At 43.0% G+C, this 19,387-nt stretch overlaps 1 protein-coding gene across 9 annotated transcripts in view; it reads left to right on the top strand.

Moving 5' to 3' along the window:
- Positions 1-216: 216 nt before the first annotated feature.
- TRERF1 (transcriptional regulating factor 1) overlaps positions 217-19,387 on the top strand; it is a 97,809-nt gene continuing 78,638 nt past the window's right edge. For 5 of the 9 annotated variants that reach the window (XM_085054925.1, XM_085054923.1, XM_085054924.1 and 2 more), the window contains exon 1: positions 518-665. The gene's annotated coding sequence lies outside the window, so the exon portion shown is untranslated. Of the gene's footprint in view, positions 355-432; positions 666-11,996; positions 12,016-19,387 lie in introns of those variants that run through there. The other 4 variants (XM_085054918.1, XM_085054922.1, XM_085054919.1 and 1 more) reach the window with 3 other exon arrangements.

Here is a 19,387-nt window from a genome sequence, read left to right as displayed (position 1 = left end):
CGGCGGCGGCGCACGGCCGGCGGCGGGCGGGCCCCCGGGGGCGGCGGGCGCCCCTCGCCCTCGCCCCGCCGCGGGGCCGGGCGGCCGCGGCGCCACCGACACCTTACTTCCTGCTTCGCTACCCGGGGCCAGACCCATCGCGGCGGAGGGATCCCGCCGCCTCCCGCAGCCTCCTCCCCCTCCTGCTTCTGCTTTTCCCGGCTCCCTGCTGCAAGGAAATTATTTGACAGCGATTTGCTGACACTGGTTTTTTTTTTTTTTCTTTCTTTCTTTTTTTTTTTTTTTTTTTCTTTCTTTCTTTCTTTTTGCATCACGGACTCGGCAGCGCGGCGGGCGGGGGAGGCCGTGCCGGAGGTAAGTGCCGGTGCCCGGAGCCTCCCCCGGCGCGGGGCCCCCGCCCCGCTCCGCTCCATGTGCCGCCGCCGCCGGGGTGGGTGCCGGGCAGCGGGGCCGCGCCGGGCCGGGCCGGGCCGGGGGAGCGCGTTTCCTGGCGGAGCGATATTTGTTTACAGGATGGGCGCCGTACTGTAAGTGAAGTAGGACCGAGCCCGGGGCAGCTCCGTAATAAATTAATATCGCGATTTGCTCCCGCCTCGCCGACACCGCCACGAGCCCCGCGCCCGCCCCCCCCCGCCCGCCTGCACTTGTTGCAGACTTCGCGCCAGGTAGGGGCAACGCTTCGCAAGTTTCGTTTTTGCAGGAGCCAGGGCTGCGCTGGAAGGAGAGGAGGAAAAATAAAAAGAGGGGGGGGAGGGAGAAAAAAAGTTTGCAGCTCGCAGTTGACTTTCGGTCTGCAGCGCCGAGGCCCTGCCGGCTGCCGCCGCCTGCTGCGCGGCCGGGCGCGGGCGGGCGGGGGGCGCTGCCCGGTACCTGCCCGGGCCGGGCGGGCGGCGGGGCTGGCGCGGGGCGCCCCCTCCGCGGCGCTGCTGCGAGTCCCGGGCGCCGCCGCGCCGTGCCGTGCCGTGCCGTGAGCAGAGGCGGGGAAGGGCGGCTCGGCGGGGCTGGCCGCGGAAGTTCTCCGAGCCGCGCTGCCCGTCACTGCCCCTGACACGAGTGGGCGACCCACGCGCGACTCTCCCCGTCCTTCGTGCCGCAGCGCGCTCGGCGCCGTCTCGGTATCAGTGTTGGGAGCGGAGCGGTCCCGGGGCTCGGCTGTGCAGCCCTTCCTGGACGGCACCGCGTGGGGCGAGCTCGTTTTGGAGGAATGGGCATTTCTCCCTCCTTTCCCGCGGGAGAACAGCGCGCGGCGGGCTGGGCGCTGGCGGGGCGCTCCGGGTTTCTGGCCCGGCAAAATTACGGGGTGGTAAGGAACAAAAACTCTTAGCCAGGTGTTTAAATACCGGAGAGGCGATTTGCAAGTGAAATTAATCGGCAGTTAACCAGTTAATAAATGGATAATGCCTATTCATCCTTCTGCTGACTTTACAGAGTGGTTTTCACGTCTGCCTGTTAACTAACCAGGCTTGACTGATCGAGGTGTAAGCCTACCGGGTTAATGCCTTCGTCCAGTAAAATCTGACCTGCACTTGCTGTCCTTGCGCATCAGTGCTGGTCGTCATTCAGATAGTTACAGGTGAGGTTCGTACGTTTTTACAGACTGACATGATGGCAGCAAAATACATAGGATGACCTGTGGCTTAACTATTTATGGAAAATACTGCGAAGTGCTTAACTGCATAATGAATGTTTTAAGCAGGTAATCACTGAGGGGGAAGTTTTATGCCTTTGATAGTTACTATTTTACTGTAGATATGAGGAGAGAGTTCACCTGGCAAGGTTGGCCTGGCTGCTCAGCAGGGCCACTGTGCTGCCTGTATCCATCCTGCCTGGGGCTCTGACCCACAGAGCTCCCCTGGGGACCTCTGTTGCCCTCACTCAGAGTATAGTGTCATGATGAAGTGACCTGTCCTCACAGTGTTGGTGTGTGCGTGAGTTGTACCTGCAGCTGTTTGGTGTCATCGCCTACCTACTCTGTGATCTTGGATGTTCAGCTGGATCAAAACGGAGCCATTGCATTAATAAGGTGCATCTGTCTAGAAATAACACATTTCACTGTGTTGCCCACTGAAGTGATGGCGTTTGATATGCCCCGATTGGTACCTTTTTTCTAAGTGTTGTCCAAGGCACATATATAACAACAGAAGGACTGCTCCTTGAGTGCTCTATGCATACTGCCAGCTTTGCATACATCAAATAAAGATTTTTTGTTGTTGTTTTTAGAATTTAGATAAGTGATTTTTCATATGAAGAAAATGTGTTGTATGTGGGTTTTTTTGGAAAAATTAAAGGCTTAAGTATTGCCTATTCAAAGGTTTTGGTGCAAATAAACACTCTTATCTGTTCTGCTACCATTGATTACCAGTTTATGTTTCTGAAGGTGGGCGTCCTTAATGAGGACCTGTGCAGCACAGTGATGTGGCAGTCAGAATCATGTATCATGAAAAGCCAAAAAAACTCAAAACCAAGCAATGCACTTTGCTGTGAAACTTGGCCTGAGTGCGGAGTGGAGAATTGGCCTCTTGGTGATATGATAAGAGCAGAGCTTAATCATGCTGCCACAATGTATGTCCCACTGTTGGCATCCCTCCCTGGGCAAGAGGGATGAGGCCATGGGTAGCTAAGCAGGCATCCTGCCTCCGGTGTTTATATCATGGGCCAACAAGAGCATAAATAAACCACAGCATGACTAACCTCTCTACCTAATGTTGACTCATGTTGTATTTGGATAGACTGAAAAAGTCTCCATGCCTAAGCCATTTCATTTTCTCAATCTGTATGTTACTGATGATGACCTGCCTATTGAGAATACTCCAGTATGCACTGAAGACCATAAAGCAAGTCCTTGTTTCAGGTTTGCTTTGCTTTTGAGTAGTGCTCAACTAGCCTAGATAGAAAAAAGGGATTCCTAGATTTTAAACTCAAAACTCTATAGCTTCTCTTCTTCTGGCCATTTTAATTCTTCAAGTGATACAGTGAGGCTTGCTATTATAAACTGAGCTCATAACTTGACATCTGGCAGGGAGTGTGAGAAAAGTATAAGAAGAGCAGTTCTGTAAAGTACTGTAGGTTTTCCTAAAGCAGTAAGTTAATACTTTGCTGTGAATATTTTCTTTTTTTTTTTTTTTGTTTGTTCTAATCAACTGGGGGATATGTCACCTGAAAACTTACTCAGCCGAGTGTTTGAGAAGGTCCTTCTCTCCCTCTGCCAATACTGTAATGGGATAGTATAAAAAAGAAGGACCCTGGCTTGTGCCTCCTTACTATGTGTCATAATAACTGTGAGATAAGGCAGTTTCATTTCAGCTTCCTTAGAAATATGTGTTTGGTTTTTGTTTTTTAAAGCAAGCAGTGTTTGACAGGTACGAAATAATGGTTGATGTGGAAACAATTTGTTTCCTCCCCTTGCATTCTTTTGCGAGCTGTACAGCTGCATAGTTCCAATGAAAAACTATAATCGAAATTATAATTTTTCTATTCCTAAAATTAACAGATCCTTTTGCCTGCCTTCCACCTGAGAGAAGTAGGCAAAAGCGTCTTTAAGTGCATGTATGAATTCTGCCTGGAGAAGCTGCCACACCCTCAGTTATTTATGTAAGGTGAGGAGCACAAGTGGTCACACTGATTTCCATGACAGTGCTTACAACGGTAGAGTTACTTTGTGAGTGAGGGAGAGGAGTTGGGGAGGCTGCATTCAAAAGTAAAGAAAAATGAAGGCAGCAAATTCCATACGTTTTGCTGCATGTGAAGTAATAAAACCTCTTCTTAACTTGTTCATCTCTGAGAAACCTATTATTGTAATCAGTTGCAGGGCTGTGAGGGGAAACCAGGCCTTCTAAGATAAAGACAAAAATAGCACATTCAAATATATTTTAAGAAAGGCGACTCTTCCTTCAAAGAGTAGGTCTGAACCTGGTTCAAAGAACAGTAGCTGCAATTTTACTGGGTGGTTTTTTTTTGTCTTTAACAACTCTGCTTGAAACCAAACAGATTTAAGAGATCCATTGAAATTACTTTTGAGCAGCATGCGTTTATGCACCAAGTTAACTTACAGAGCTTGTGGGAGTATCTCCTGCTAGATCTGAAATGCTGAGAATGGGCTCATTCACCATCATCTCCTTGCTGCTGCTACTGTATGTCCAGGCTGGCCAGGAGGACAAAGTAGGTAACACAGTCATATTGGCAAGTCATATTGGCACTGGTTCTTGTTGGATGTTGGTTTTTGCAAGCAGAAGGAATAGTGGTTTTGATAGCAGTTTCTTTTCTCTCTTTCTGGCTTGCTTGTGTCACTCCATGATGGTGGGGATGTGGTCTCACCTGGACCTGCTTGAAACAGCAGCAGAAAAAAATCCCAAACTGTTGATTTGCGTGGGGAAAAACTGGAAGATGTGCTCAGGTTGCAACCTGCTGCCACAGAAACTTGAAGGCAAATACATCATTTATGTTACTTTCTTCTCAAGAGCCTAATGGTTTGAGGAACCCAGGGCATGCTCTTAAATGTATGCCCTATCACCCTGTAATAGTGTTTGAGTTTTTTTAAAGTTTAAACTTTTTGCATTGCAGTGGGGGTGTTGCAGGGTTTTGGGGTAGTCATGTAGTGTTAGGTGTATTTTGAGGTTCTGAGTGAAATGAGTCTTGCGGTTTCAGCTTACTCTGTAATAAATGTTTCGCCCACCTAAGTTTTCATAATTGACTGATAGTTTGCTCTGGAAAGACCCAAAATCCTGATATGAGGCAGATTCTAAAGGTAGTTAATTTTTTTAAAAATTTTCTTTTTAGTTTGTCATTCTCCAATTTACAGTTTAAATTTTTTTGGGATTTCAGGTGAATCGCTTATCTTCAGCTTCCCATCCACCGCTCTGGTGGGCTGTTAGAGGTCACTTTGCAGGCACATGGTAACAAGTGCCGAGCTTCCATACCCCACCAATATCTAAAGCAGCCATCCTGGATCTTGGCAAAAATTTTTTCCTGTCTGTTTAGTTCAGCAAGAAAATGGTTTCTGTCTTTCCCCTCCCTCCCCTCATCAACTGCTCATGGTAAGATTTCTTTATAGAGCCCGCATTGTGATCTGTCCTTGAAGTGCAGAGCTGCAAGGTTTTGTTTTCCTTTGCCATTTTTTCTCTTCATGTTTAAAGTTCATTGCAACTATAGCAAAGCAAGATTGTCGTAGATGGTCTTTTTTGATTCTCCTCCCCCTTCCCCCCACTTTGTCAAAAATCTGATGTTCAGTAATGAGTAAAAACTCAGACTGAGGTACTAAAATTCACTCCAGCTAACCCTGGAGTGTAGAGACTGCAAAAATACGGATTGGGGAAGGATTGCCCCAGCAAAACAGGTAGGTGTACGTTAAATGTTAAATTATCAGCACCTCTTTTTTTAAAAGATCCCTGATGGTGAGGTTTTTGTTCACGCCATCTGGCTAAAACAAGGCTTACCAGGACTCTTAAAGGACAGGGGCCATTTGAGGTGCAGAATTTATATCAGGTACTTTCTTTTTAAGTGAATGTCACATCCTAGATAATTTCAGCATCAGACTGTGCAAAAAAGTACCTGATCCTGCAAAGCAAGTTTAAAATTTGAGAATAGCTTAAGTTTGCTGTCTTAAAAAAAAAAGTAATTTTTGTCTTTGTTCCCCGCTCCCTCCTCTCTCCTTCCCCCCCCCAATTTTCATTGATGGGGAAGTTTCATTTCCTTTATTTATATATTTTTAGTGTTTGTGTGTTTGGGGGGGTTTGAGGGTGGATAGGAAGGAAGTCTGTGTTCTAGTTTTTATATTTTAAACTAAAAAATAATTAATGCTGGTGTGATTAGTAATAACCTTAAATACATTTTCCCCAGTAAACCAAAAATTCTGCTGGTGAATAGTGAATGTTATTAGGGGATTGAGGGGTTTTGCAGCACTTCTGTGTGGGTGAGGGTCCTGCCTGAGGTCTAGTTGTACTAGCAGAAAAGTGTTTTTCCCAGTACTGTCATGTTTCACATGCCAAATCAGAACTAGAAGTGCATTTTCCTGGAAGGATCTCTATTTACACTTGGAGAGTTATGCCAATTACAGCTACATTAGGCATTTTTTAATTTTTTTTTTCCTTTTTAATTCCACAGTTGACCTACATAGTAACTTCTTTCATTTTCTTAACAGAACACCCACTACAATCCTGGAATGTCAGTAAGGTAAACCTGCTGTCCTGTGGCTCTAATGCATATGGATACTCTTGCAAGCATCTGATCCTAAGAGGGTCCTTACGAAATGCATGCTCTTAGAGTTTTGCATAACGTGAAATAGCCCTCTATTCTCCAGGCAGAATTAAATACAGTTTATTGGGAAGTAGGAAATACATTATGAAATACATTATCCATATGTAATAATATTTTTTCCTGAAAAGAGATCCCATGTACTTTAATTTTGAATGCAGCTTTGAAGTACTGCAGGTTAGGAAATACTGCATTGCTAATCTGTGAAAGTTTGGAGACATAAGGAGCTTTTAATATCTGTTTTGATCAGAGACCAAAATTTATTTACTCGTTTTGACAGTGCAGCAGTTCATGAAGAAGGAGGAAGCAAATGGGCCTTCTTTGACAAGAGTCTGTAGGTGCTGGCTGTTGGAGCAGGACTGCAGCTGGCAGTGCTGCCTCCTGCACTTGTGCCACCAGTGTTTCATTCTGCTGCTACCTTCCTGTCTCTGTCTGCTGATGGAGAAGATGTCCTGGTAGAAGATCTTGTTTGTCCGAGAAAAAAACAAAACTAGTAAATAGTGCTGTTGTTATTTTGTAAGCAGATTTACTACCTATCTGCTCTTTTTGTGATGTTAAAATTTGCATTGTTAGCAGCAATAACAGTGTATTAAATAGAAAAATGGATGCTGACCAGACTTTATATGGTTCACAAGTATGAATACTTAGAAGAGCCTATATAGCTAAACTGAGCTTTATTTTCCCTAAAATGTAGGCTGCCAGAGCCCTGAAATATTTAGGATACTGTCATAAGATTTCATAAACATCTTCTCAATTGCTTCTTTTTCAGTCTGCCTCGTTTATATTTCATCCTGAGCGTGGAAGTTGGGCTTACCTTGTGTACAGGTGGTGGTGTTTGAGTTGGCTCCTTGCTGCTCTCAGCAGGGAGGGCAGCGTGGTGCACCCTTTTGAGAGGCTGAAAGCATCTTCAATGTATCCTAGGCCACAATGGGCCTTGGAATAACCCTGAGCTCTGTGGCCATTACCAAAACTGAGCTGAAGGCTGTAATCACCTGAACCATGAGCACACGCCATGCATGTGTGTTCAGCTCAATGCTGAACGCAGCAATTTTGTTGCTGCTTGTGCCCGTAGTATATTTGGGGGAGGAATGTGTGGATCCAGTTCAGATGCTAACTCTCTGGCATGATTTTGGGGTTTTATTTTGTTACCTTTCAAAAGCTTATATTCATTGTTGCAGAGGAACTCCCATATATCTTGATAAGAGAAATTGTTACTGTTCAGGCACACTGAGTGGTGTGGCTTTGCAGGAGTACTGATGCCCTGGCTGTATCTTTGGTCTGCTATGCAGTTTGAAATCAAGCAAAGGTCTCCCATGCGGTTGTTTGCATGTGTCCTCATATCTCTGTTTTGTATCTGCAATTTCAGTATATGCTTCCAGAATGTTTTTTATTCATTCCCAATCATTCTTCAAAGATAACTGGCAAAAATCAACAGGCTGGTTGTGATTTTACAGCAGTAGAAGGTAGACAACTTTGATCTTGTTAAATTAATTTTCTTCATGTGTGGGCTGAATGTGTAGCTGATTTAGTTTTTATTGATCACTGTAAAAATGTGAATTCAGCATCACAGCAATGATAATAAACAAGTACTTGCAGCGATATTCTAATGAGTTCCTGGCAAAAATAAGGCAGAAAACCATATCCGAGATTGACGTGCTTTAGTGGTGAGATGCTGAACCAGGATACTTTATTTGAAAGGGCTCAGTAAAGCTGTTTGAAGTTCTAACTTTCTCTGGCAACACACTTGCTGCGAGCAGCAGCATGCCAAACGGGGCAAGATGCAGTCTTTTCATGGAGGCATTTGAGAGTCAGAAATGGCATTCTTCTGGAATGGCTTTCACCCTCCTGATTAAGCCAAGGTAAGACAGGTTGTAGGTTGTATCTGCTTTGTTAGAAGGTGTCTCTGAGCACAGGCAGTGAAGCACTAATGACCTTTCCGTCCCTATCTGTAGGAATGGCCTGTGAACCATCGCCATGTGTTTGAATAAGTCTGTGTGGCAAAGCGTCAGGTACAGAGCGGGGGAGTGGAGAGAGGTTTCTAAATTAGCAGGCAATTTATGTCTGGAGAAGTGAGATTTGTATTCATAACTGCGTTAAACACATATCTCTGAATATGGTAGGGGCATATAGCCATTTAAGGTGGCAGTAATTACTCTAAGCCAAAATCTTTGCAGAAGTATGGGCAAGCAAATTCTCTCTCATTCTTCCACTGATGCTGTGTTTCCAAGACTGGAAGAGGTTTCTCTGTCGTGGTGGTGAACAGTGATTCTCTGTATTTTTTTTTGTCAGATAAGCTTGTTTTATGCTGTCAGAGTTCAGTAAATTGGTATCTGAGCAGCATGGATCACAATGAAAAAGTATTGCTGCTGCCTGCATGAGTTTGATAAAATTAGAAAATGAGAGGCAAAATTTTTCTAAAGTGAGGAAAAGAAGGTTTTTTTAGGACTATGAAATTTTGAAAGAGATGGTTTATAATGAACTTTAATACTTTTCTAAAGTTACTGCTATTATAATAAAAGGGCATGAATAAGAGAATATGCCTTGCAGGTAAAATGAAAAAAGACTTCACCGTTTATATACTTGAAAACCAAAGATGCATTGCAGAGGATGAATTTTACCGTTCCTATATTGCTTGTAGTAAAAAGTTAGTCTTTGAAGTTAAAAACAGCTTTAGATTTAAAGAAATAATACACCTGAAAAGGGAGGTGCACAGAAAAAAGACATTGGATTAAGTACTGTTTTGTTAATGAAAAGAATGTAAGTTAAGCCAAATGTGGTTGCCTGCATAGGAAGGTGCTGCTTAACATGAGTGGGAATGATAAAATAAGGTCTTGGCAGACTTTTATTTCAACAATTTCCAACTTTTAGAAGTTTTAATCTGGACGTTGCATGCACATATATAAACGATAGACTAATACCACAGAATTACTCTAATTTATGAAAGGAGCAATTCTTTGATGCTGGAAGTCTGTCAGCATACGATCCCTAGGCTAACTACTTGATCGTTAGTTAAAGTAGGGGTTCATTAAAATAACATGGGCTCATCTGGTTTTAAAGGCCACCTCTCAGCCAGTAGGCGATGGTCCAAAACTAATAAGGTTGCAGTGCAGACATTATATGGCAATGGCAAATAGATTACTACTAAAGCTAGCTGATGGGAAGGCTTCCGTTGGATTGCGTGCTCAGTATTGGACCAGATTTTTCAATTTTTAGTCATCTGTAGCAACGCCTGCTAATACAGTCAATTGAACTACCTGTGTGACTGTTTGAAAGAAGATGCAAGGTTGGGTCTCTGTCTGACTGCAGCTCCTTGCTGTAATTATTTTACTCTGTAATAATTGTATTCTTCCAGCAGAAGTATCATAATTACAAAGTGGATGATGGACTTCAGTTATATAAAGGAAAATCCTTATGTTTAAACCCTACGCTATCCTTAGCATAAACAGCTTTTTTTTTTTTTTTTTTTAGGTAGAACTTTTACTTTCAGGTTATTTCTGGAAAATCTCTGCTGCTAATTATGTAAATTGCAAGAAATGAAAAAAGAGAACAAAGGAGTGGGGCATCTTATTTTAGGCTTCAGCAAATGCAAAGTCATGTGTGGTCATTACAGCTATCTAGAATATGTGCCTGTGTTGTTTGCTCCTGCTTTTGTTACCAGTAAAACTTAAACTGGGCATTTCTCTCAGGCTTTGTCCGTTAGATTGCCAAATGTGGGAACTGGGAAGTTCTTCCCGTAGCAGGGTCAGCCTGTGCCCCCTGGAGAGCCCTTCTCTGCAGGGCTTCTTCCTTGCATACACAGAAGTTTCGTGCTGAAAAAATATGTAGGGCTTGCTTTTTTTTTGGTGTGGTTTTTTTGTGCTGTTGTGTAGGCAAGCATGCGTTTTCTTATGGCAGTAAATAAGCTTTTGTACCTGCACCTTTTGCCTGTTCAGGCAGTAAGAAGCTCTCCTTGAATGAGGGAAAGGTATATTTCAGACCTGCCTGCTGATCAGAGGGAGAGGAGAATGGAAGAAGTGGTGTTTGAGTGAATGAACAAACTTTCAAGCTGACTCAGTGATACACGTACAGGGTACACTGTAAGGATTAGTCACCGCTTACGGTAAATCTCTGTGGTGCTTGGTGGGGATGTGGCTCTATCAAGCTGCACTTAGCAAGCTTTGTAGACTGAGAATGCAGGTAAATGTTATTTCCACAGTATTTTCCCAGTGAACATCAACAACAAAACCCAGTGAAATTCAAAGACTTGTAAATTACTAAGCTAAAGGCAAAAGAAATCTTTTGGTTATCTCATGGTGCTGCTATCTTCATCTGTGAAACTAGTAGGAAAGTGAATAAATTATGCAACAACCTTTTTTTTTTTACTATTTGGAAGCCTGTGCTTACATGTTATTAGTACTGTTCTACCCTGTTTTGTGCAGGTTGGTTTTATATGGGGTTGTTTTTCTTTCAGTAGGTAGGTTTCAAGCTGCATTTGTGTAAAACACCGATTTACATGATGGTAACAGTGTAACAATTACAGGGAAGGATATTCATCTGTTGAAAACACTTATTTTCATTTGCCAAACAGAAATTTCAGGAAAATTACCCTCCAGGTTGAGTTTTCTCATAAATGTTCTCAAGTTCTGAAATTATTTACTGGTGTAATAGGTAAGCACAGAACTTACAGCAGAGTTCCTATTGAGAAGTTACTTTTCGGTGGGGAAAAAATAGGGGATTTTATTTTAAAAAAATGTATTATTTTTAAAAAATGGTAAAACTCTTCTGCAGCATTTCCTGAGTTATCCAAATTTAGTATGTTTATTTTTTGTACTTTCAGGTTGTTCTTTCAGCAGTTTCTTCTCTGTTTGGCTGAAGTTTTGGGTTTTTTTTTTAATTTAGCTGAGCATCTTTCATAATTCTGAGATGTCCATTCTGTCTGATCTTCTGACCTGTTTTGCTTGGCTTGTTTAATCTGTCCGTAGAGAATAGTTAATTTGACCCATAATCGTACCAAAAAATCCCTTAGAGCTGTTAGAGCCAGGTTGGGTTGGTTGTTTTTTTGGTTTTTTTTTTTTGATACTTTGTTTAAAATTACTTCCTCCAAAATAAAAAAAAACCCAAACCAAACATGTTGCTGAAGAGTGAGAACCAGACTGTGCTGGCACTGCTGGGTGGGACGGCGCTGAGGGTGCATGCCTGTACAAGTGGTTTGGCTCACTGCTCTCCCAGCGAGCTGAGCCTGTCGAAGGCTTCAATTCCTCTGAAGAGCAGGAGCAAAGGCTGAAAGCTTTATTAAGTTTTGGGGTTATCTCACCTCTGTTTATTTGAAATGGAAGCCAAGCAATTTACATATCTCTGTATCTTGGATCTGAAAAAAAATTTTTTTTTTAAATTTTTTTTTTTCACTAGCCTATGTGTGGAAATGACATCACAGCTTACATCAGCCGTGCTAAATTCAGAGGTTTTTTCCTCCTCCCTGTTGGGTTATTAACTGAGCATTAGCTCTGTGCTGTGAGTCTTCCTTTGCTGACTGTGGCACATCTATAACTCCATCATAAATGCTCTGAATTTTGTGCAAGGAGGAGAAATGAAGATCTGGTGTAAAGCCTTTTGAAAGTGGTGGGAATGTCGCTCATTTCCTTGCTGTGCGCGCAGCCAGACTGGGTGACCCCCTAGTGCTGTGTTGTTCCCGAGATCCCTGCTGCCGTGGAAGCAAGCAAAGGACGGCACTGTGCCCTTTGGCACTTCTGGTGACCAGGTCAGCAGTTTGCTGTGGCACATCGTTGGGTAGGTTATATCCCCTCAGCCCTGAAGGTCAAAACCTGCCCTTGTGAGACTGAGGAGGTTTTGAACTAAAGCTCTTAGGTTGTGGCTGAATGTCCCATGTGCAAAGCTGAGCTCTGTGGCAGGGAATAGAGAATGCCTCATCTCTACCAAAAATCCTAGGTTTTGGGGCTGCCCTTCTGGTGTTGATGTAGGGCTACAGCTGTGGCAAAGTGTGAAATGGAGGCATGGGGGTTTCCTGTGAGAGCCTGAGGAGCTGGGAGGAGGGAAACAGAAATGAAGTGAAAGTTGACATTTTGAAAAGTTGATTGCTGTGCTTTTTAATCATAAAGCAATTTTTAAGTCACTTCCCAGAGGAAAAATAAATACATTAAGAAAAGGGAGAAATGTGATATTGAATTTGTGCGTTTGAGTGCTGGTAGCATTTGGTAGCGTGCTGGTGGTGGTACCAGTGTGCACAGAGACAAAGCAGAAGGACAGCCATCATTTTGACTCTCCTGCTAAATTTCCAGCCATAATGTCCTTTATGTAGAACATCCGAATTTATCTTTACTATTTTGGGAGGGTTGAAGCTATGGGGATGGGACTCACCCCAATGAGTTTTAAAAAACCCAAAAATACAGTGAAGTGAACTCACCTGACACTTCAATGGATGTGGAGAGATTTCCCTTCTTGTGTGTCTCATCAGTGGCCCTCTGCCCTGGGAGAAAGGCAAGGAAGCCTCCAGGCACCTCCGGCAGGAAGACTTGCAGTGACAGCTTTGGATTGGGCTCACGGCATGCAAAAGTTACAGATATCCATTCACACGCTTTGTATTTTTTTATGTGTCTTTTGGCTCAGCTCTCTTCTGCAGTAGTCAAGAGCAAGGGGATGCAGGGGGAAGGGCTGAGGGATGTCCTGGGAGGACACATGTTGGTGTAACCCCATGTGTTTGAGTGGTCAGTGCTCACACGCCATGGAGCTGGTGCAATTACTTGTCTCTTTTAGAGCTTGCAAGGAGCACTTCATTGCTGCAGTTATTTGTATAGCCATATGCTATTTTTTTTCTTACATATGTTCTCTGATAATTGTCAGTAGCAGGTGCCTGCGAGCCAAGGCAGAGCGGTATTTAAAAATCAGATGCTTAATGAGGATAAAGAATTGTGTGAGCTAAGCACCAGCAAAAAGGCCAGGTTGAAACCATTGGCCTCTGAAGGTGGTGTTCCTCGCAGAGCAGGAGCGTGGTTGGTAGCAATGCTGGTCCTTCAGCTCCACCATCCACCTGTAGAGATGTGACCTTCAAGAAGTAGTCAAGAGGTCTGGTTTTGGATCTGTATATGCAGTTTGGCCAAATCAGGGAAAATGCCAAGTCCCTTCTGATGTGTTTGCCAGCCCACAGGAACAAAACTGGACATGTGTTGTACCCCTGCTTGGTGACTTATGTGGCATGGGGCTGGTTGGAGTTGTGGCATGAATCTCTGAGCTGGTAGACTCGCACACTTTGAATCCACCTTTCCCCGTGTGTTCCTCGAGCATCCCAAGCTGTTCAGGTTGCATAACTGGGTGCTGTTGCATTGCATGCACGTGGATTGGGTCCCCATGGACACTGCTGTGATAGTAATTGCTGCTGTTGAATCTCCTTCCATCAGCAGAGAAACAGCCACCAAGGGGATGAAGTGGGAAGACCGGTAGTTGCTCTGTACTCGGAATGATGCAGCTGTGTCGACTGAAAATAATTTTGGGGCATTGCGTGGCCAGAACACCCCTGTATTCATGATATTGCTGTCAAATCTCCGCAAATAGCTCTCTGAATTACCATCCCTTCTGTGTTTCAGTTGGAGGGAACTTAGAGCCAGGTGTAACAGATATCTAGGTGACTGACAAGTCAGAAGTATCTTGTATTTCAAAGTGTCAGGGAAGACATAATGCCCCTCACATTCTTTTGTGAGGGGGTTGTTGGTTTTTTGTGGGTTTTTGTTGGTTTTTTTTTTTTTTTTCATTTCTGGTAAAGAACTAGGAAAATATAGAGCACATATGGAAATGGCAGACGTTGTTGGGTTTTTGAATTTTTTTTGTTGTCCTTGTTTCTAAAATTAAGCACACAGGAGTTTGTGAGATCTTGCAAAGAATTTAAATCATATTGCAGAGTCATGTGTTCAAGGAATCTTTTTAATCTAGTCACATATTTAGTGAACAGATCCAGATTTTAAAAAACACATTGCAGTAAGGAGAGATAAACCAAAGGGGATAAAGACAAAAGACTGCTAAATATTTTGTTTGTACTTACCTAGTTCAGTTTGCTGCCAGTATTCTGTTTCCTTCTTGTTTGATTGTCCTTCATGTTCTTCCTATATAAGAAAGAAACCTGTGGTATGAGCTGTTCTGCTTATCCCTTGCATAATGTTGGCAACTGAGAATTGGATCACACGACTCAAGTAGGTCTGTCTCTGTGTCAGAAAACTAACAGTTTCTCCTTCCTGTGGGTGGGCATCCATGCACAGGGGTAGTAAGTTTTTATTCTGCCATGGTGTGTTTCTGTAGTATGTGTCTGAGCTGGATTGTAGGAGGAGGAGTGATCTCGCAGCTTGACCACAAGTGCACTTGGCAGTGCTCACTCACATGGGCAGAGCTGGTTGCAGAATTTGGGTCAGCGGGACAGTATCCTGGTGAGCTGTCTGGCACAGGACCTTCTAAGACTAACTGTATTCATTTACCCTAATTCTTGCTATACATGCCATTAAAAACTTTCTTGAATGTTTTAACATGTGCATCTGCAGAACGTCGACCTGGGACTACTACAAAACCTTTTGAAAGAATTCTTACGGCATGTCCTACACCAATTCAGAGCATAAGCTACTCAAGTCAGACACACTGAAGTCAAGTTTAGGCTTTCAAACTGAAATTTAATGAAGTCTTGGGAGATACATATGTATACACATATGCACAGGGCAGATTTGAAAGCAGTGAACACACGCATATATGCATTGTGCTGTAATTGTTTTCTCTTGGGGGTTTTGTTATTGTTGTCCCTTTCACAAACTGTGAACCTGTAATTTTTCATGTGCTGTTCTTTGGCCCACTCTGCCAGAGAGACTCAATCTATCATGTTAAAAAAATCAATAAAAAGTCTAGAGGTTTATTTATAAAGTAGAGCATGGAGAGAGGGTGCAGAAATTCCATTAAAATGGCAGTTTAGCGCTAGCTACATCTCTTTGGGACTAAACTCCAATATTTTAAACTATTAAAATTGTTACAAGAGTGCTTTTAAAGTACCACAACTCACAGTAAAGCTCTCTAGCTGAAACTTGCCTTTATATAGTGCACTAGAATTTAGCGTATATATGTTTTTGGAGTGTCTGATGCTGCCCTCAAACACCATTTTAGCATCCATTTTAGAGCTTTATTATAGTTAATAATCTTACAGGTTTATCCTCAAGGGAAAATACGTGAATGTAAGCAGTCAGAATTTATTTTCTTTCATAAATGTCAGTGTATGTATGTCTTTGTGAAGATGCAGCTCTGAGCAAAGTAATTATTTCTGAGAAGTCTATAGGCTTCTAATGTAATTCGTCAGAATTGCCTGGCTTGGCACGTGCTACTTGGTTGCAGGAACTTATAAATTCAGGCAGCTGTGGGCTATTTTATGACATAACAGTTTTCACCAGTGATGTGATGGTCATCTACTCCATGTTTTCTATCCAAAGAAATAAATGTGTCCGTCTGCTCATAAATATGATGCTGGAGAGTTTATGGGATAGTATCTGTACTGAACCTCTCAAATATCAGAAGCAATGTATCTGAAGTGTAAGCTTTGCCTCCGCTTGCCATGTTTTTGACTTCTTGTAATAGTTGAAGGAGATTGATCTTGAAAGTGTTGAGTTTAAAATGCAAATGGCACTGTCTAGTTTTGTTTTGTACCATATTCTGTCTTGGGATAAAAATGCTTCTAGTGGAAACAAAGGGCTTTTGCTCTTTATTTACTTGCAAAAATACCCAGAAAAAAAAGTTGAACTCTTATTTGGGGCAAAAGTAGGCTTCTCCTTCTCCAGGAGACAAGTGCATACTGTTGGAGAACATGGCTCTTGGTAGGGGCTGTGGGAGCAGGCTACATAAATGAACTTGGCAGAAGGCAAATGAGAAACTCCAACTCGCCAGACATTTGTGTGTGGTAACAATATGCATCCTCTCACACAGTCATAGCCATACATACGACTCAGTAACCCAATTTATAATTTCTGCATTGTTTTATCAATTTTTCCTTTTCTTACTGACCCACAGCCTAGTTCTTGGTTACTTCTTGCTGTTGCTTGTGAGCATTTTCCCTTGTCTTGGCTATGTGGAGTAAAGTAATGATCCCAGCAAGCTTAAAAAAAGTAAAGCTATTAACATGGCCCTTTCACAAATAACATCTGAAGTTTCAGAAAAAGGGATCTAATCTGTGTGGTTTCTGTGTGGTGGAGATGCTAGAGGGAAACCATTAAAGCTTACTTTTCTAAGCAGAGACAGCTAACATCTATTCTGTAATGTGCTTCTCAGTGTGGAAAAGGAAACCCCACAGTTGTGTTACACAGCTCTGAGCAGAAGTGATAGTTAGCTTCTCTGCTTTTGAAAAAAATAAGCAAGTGATGTTAATGAGGATAAAGCAGAAGAGCATCCTTTAGGAAAATGGAGTTTCCTATGAAGTCTGGAGTCACCAGCCCACCGAAACTGGGATTGCAGGTGGATTAATTAGGTTTGGCCAAACTGTGTTTGCTGCCAGCTAAAGTTGGCTTTCCCATTCTGCTCTTTCGTTGGGGGGGCTCCTCCTCCTTCTTCTTCTTCCTCCTGGGCGGCCTCAAGCATGTTGGCTCCCTCACTTCTTAGTGCTGGGCAGTGCTGCTGTGCCCAGACCTAGCAAAACACCATGATATAAGTCTAATGGGAGGTGTGGGAAGAGCCAAGTGAGAGAAAGCAACACAGCCCAGTGCTGCAGCCTTTGGAAGGCAGTTGTGAGGGTGCTGCAGTGGTGTGGAGGCTGCCTGAGGTAATTTAGGAAATAACGATGTCCTTGAAGAGAAATGAGGATCTTCTCTCACCATGCCCTGCTCACAGAGCTGTTGTGGCTCTGACTCCCTGACTGTGTCCCTGTTGGCAGAGCAGGCAGTCACTGAGCTTTGAACACCCTGTGGTTCACACCACTGGTTTCCATTTCTCTCCCTTCCTCCCAGTGGTGGACATGTTCTCAGTCTAACAGGGTGTTTGTCTCCTTGCCTGCAACATTGACCTTTTGCAGATTGTAGTAAACAAATCTTGATGGGGCCTTGGCGGTTGTTGGTGCCGTCCTTGAGGAGAATGGGCCCGCAAGGTGCCCACTGAACTGGCTGGGAGCAGTTGGCACACACTTCGTGTAACAGGTGAAATCTTTTGGGTTGGATTGCTTCAACTTCTAAAATTTCCTTGGGAAGAGCGCTGCTTTTCACTGACTGCCTGTGGGGCGAGACTGGTCATACAGTAGCATCTGGCTTAAAGTCTTTGTGCTGGGGCTGGGGCATTAGCAAGCTCCTAAAGAAAGCCCCCAGTCTGCCTAGTGAGGTTTTCCTGTTAGGGCAATATGGTGGTGCCCTACTTTCCCCATGTATAGGGGGTGGGAAGGCATTTTTGTGGGTTGGCCATAGTGAGGAGGTGGTGTGTTTTAGGATGTTGTGATGACTTCGCCAAGTTCAAGAGGCATCATGTAGCTGCTGGGGACTGGAGAGGATTGTTCTCCTGCAGGTTGATCCTTTAAAAGTTTGAGGTTTGATTTTCATAAGAACGGCTCTCTGAGACACTTAAGTCACTATTTAACCGAACTGGCAAAACCACATGTCTTTGGCTTCGAGGAGTTTTCCCCGCCCAGTGTGTTGGTCTTAGTTAGCTCTTCTCAAGGCTGTGTGTGCATACCTCCAGTGGCCCTCTCCTGTGCTTGGGGTGAGTCCACAGTAAGGGAGGGAGGACTCTCTCAGCTTTTCGAATGCTGATGACAGAAGGGAGGAAGTGGTAGATACCAATCTTGCCCTCTCACACAGCCTTCCACACGCATCTTACTGGTGGCCACCCAAACTGTCCTCTAGAGATACTACGCTACCATGACTAATTTCCTGGCTTTTAGTTTGAAAATGCCGTTATCAAAGTTGTGTAGATCAGCTGGGCCAAGTTCCAGATTTTGTTGTATATGAAAACATAGAAGGCATACTTCTGGGAACAGGTGTTTGAGATCGGTTAGGTTTTGGGTATTTCTGGTCATTTAAGGACAGGAAGGGGATTAGTCAGTGTTGAGCATCTGAATAATTTAATTGCAGTACCTTGACTTCAAAATCAAGACTAAGTGCCATGGAAGTAGTAGATGCAAACTCTGTCAGGTACAAAGACTAATCAAGGTTGTGATTGTTAAAAATTTATTCTGTCACTTGTAATGCCATAAAAGCTGGATCTAATTGGTGAGATAATCAACCTGTGTAATAAACAGGTTATCTTTCTTCTGTTGTTTATACAAGCACTTTTGTTTGCAGTATTTTGTGGAGAGCAGTATTTAACTGATGATGCATATTAGACATAACTGTTGAACTTCCTTGGGAAATATTTTAACTAATAGATGTACAAGCATGTGAATCTAGTAAATTCTTTATGTATTGTTTTCCCAGCTATATAAATGTTCCAGTTAAGGGAAATAACTTTTCTTAGTAAGTAAATATTAGTCTTCAGGAGAGGATTTCTTGTTTTCTTGTGTATTCTCCTTTATGTATTCTCCTGTGTGTATACGTTTTAAGGAAGAGTGCTAAGTGAGTAAAAATCCTTGCCTGAGGTATTGGTGAGTTGGTAATGTGAGGTCAGATATTTGTATTACCTATGTGGTGTGCTACTTGTTTAAAAACAAATTCTAATGTGCATTTCAGGTATATATACAACTATTTGTATATTATAACATTTTATAGATGTTGTAAAATACAAAGCACAGAGTAGAATAACAGAAGTAAGCTTTAAATGTAGATGTGCTGAATTAACTGAGATGCCTGGGGAAGCAAATTTGAAAAAACAGGTATTGAGATGGCTCCTTTCTTTATCTGAGCAATTCAAATGTCAGAAATTGTCTAGTAGGAAATTTTTAAGGCTTGTGCAGTTTCAATATCTGAAAACCGATTTACCAGATTTTGCATTTATTGGTGGAGCTATAAATAAATGCAGAATAATTTTGCTGGGCTTCATGGAGTTTTTGCAGATCAGTATCAGCCCAGCAGCTCTCGGGGTCTGGCCTCACTTCCTCCTTGGCTGGAAAAGCCAACCCAGTTCTTAAAAACTGTGGCAAAACTAGCTGGGCATTAATCTTAGATAAAATGGTTAATTAGGGGCTTTTTTGTTTTGTTTTTAATTAGAAGATATC

The sequence above is a fragment of the Lichenostomus cassidix genome, chromosome 3 (assembly GCF_008360975.1).
Source record: "Lichenostomus cassidix isolate B80296 chromosome 3, HeHo_3.0, whole genome shotgun sequence".
NCBI lineage: Eukaryota > Metazoa > Chordata > Aves > Passeriformes > Meliphagidae > Lichenostomus > Lichenostomus cassidix.
This window is presented reverse-complemented; position numbering and strand designations above follow the sequence as displayed.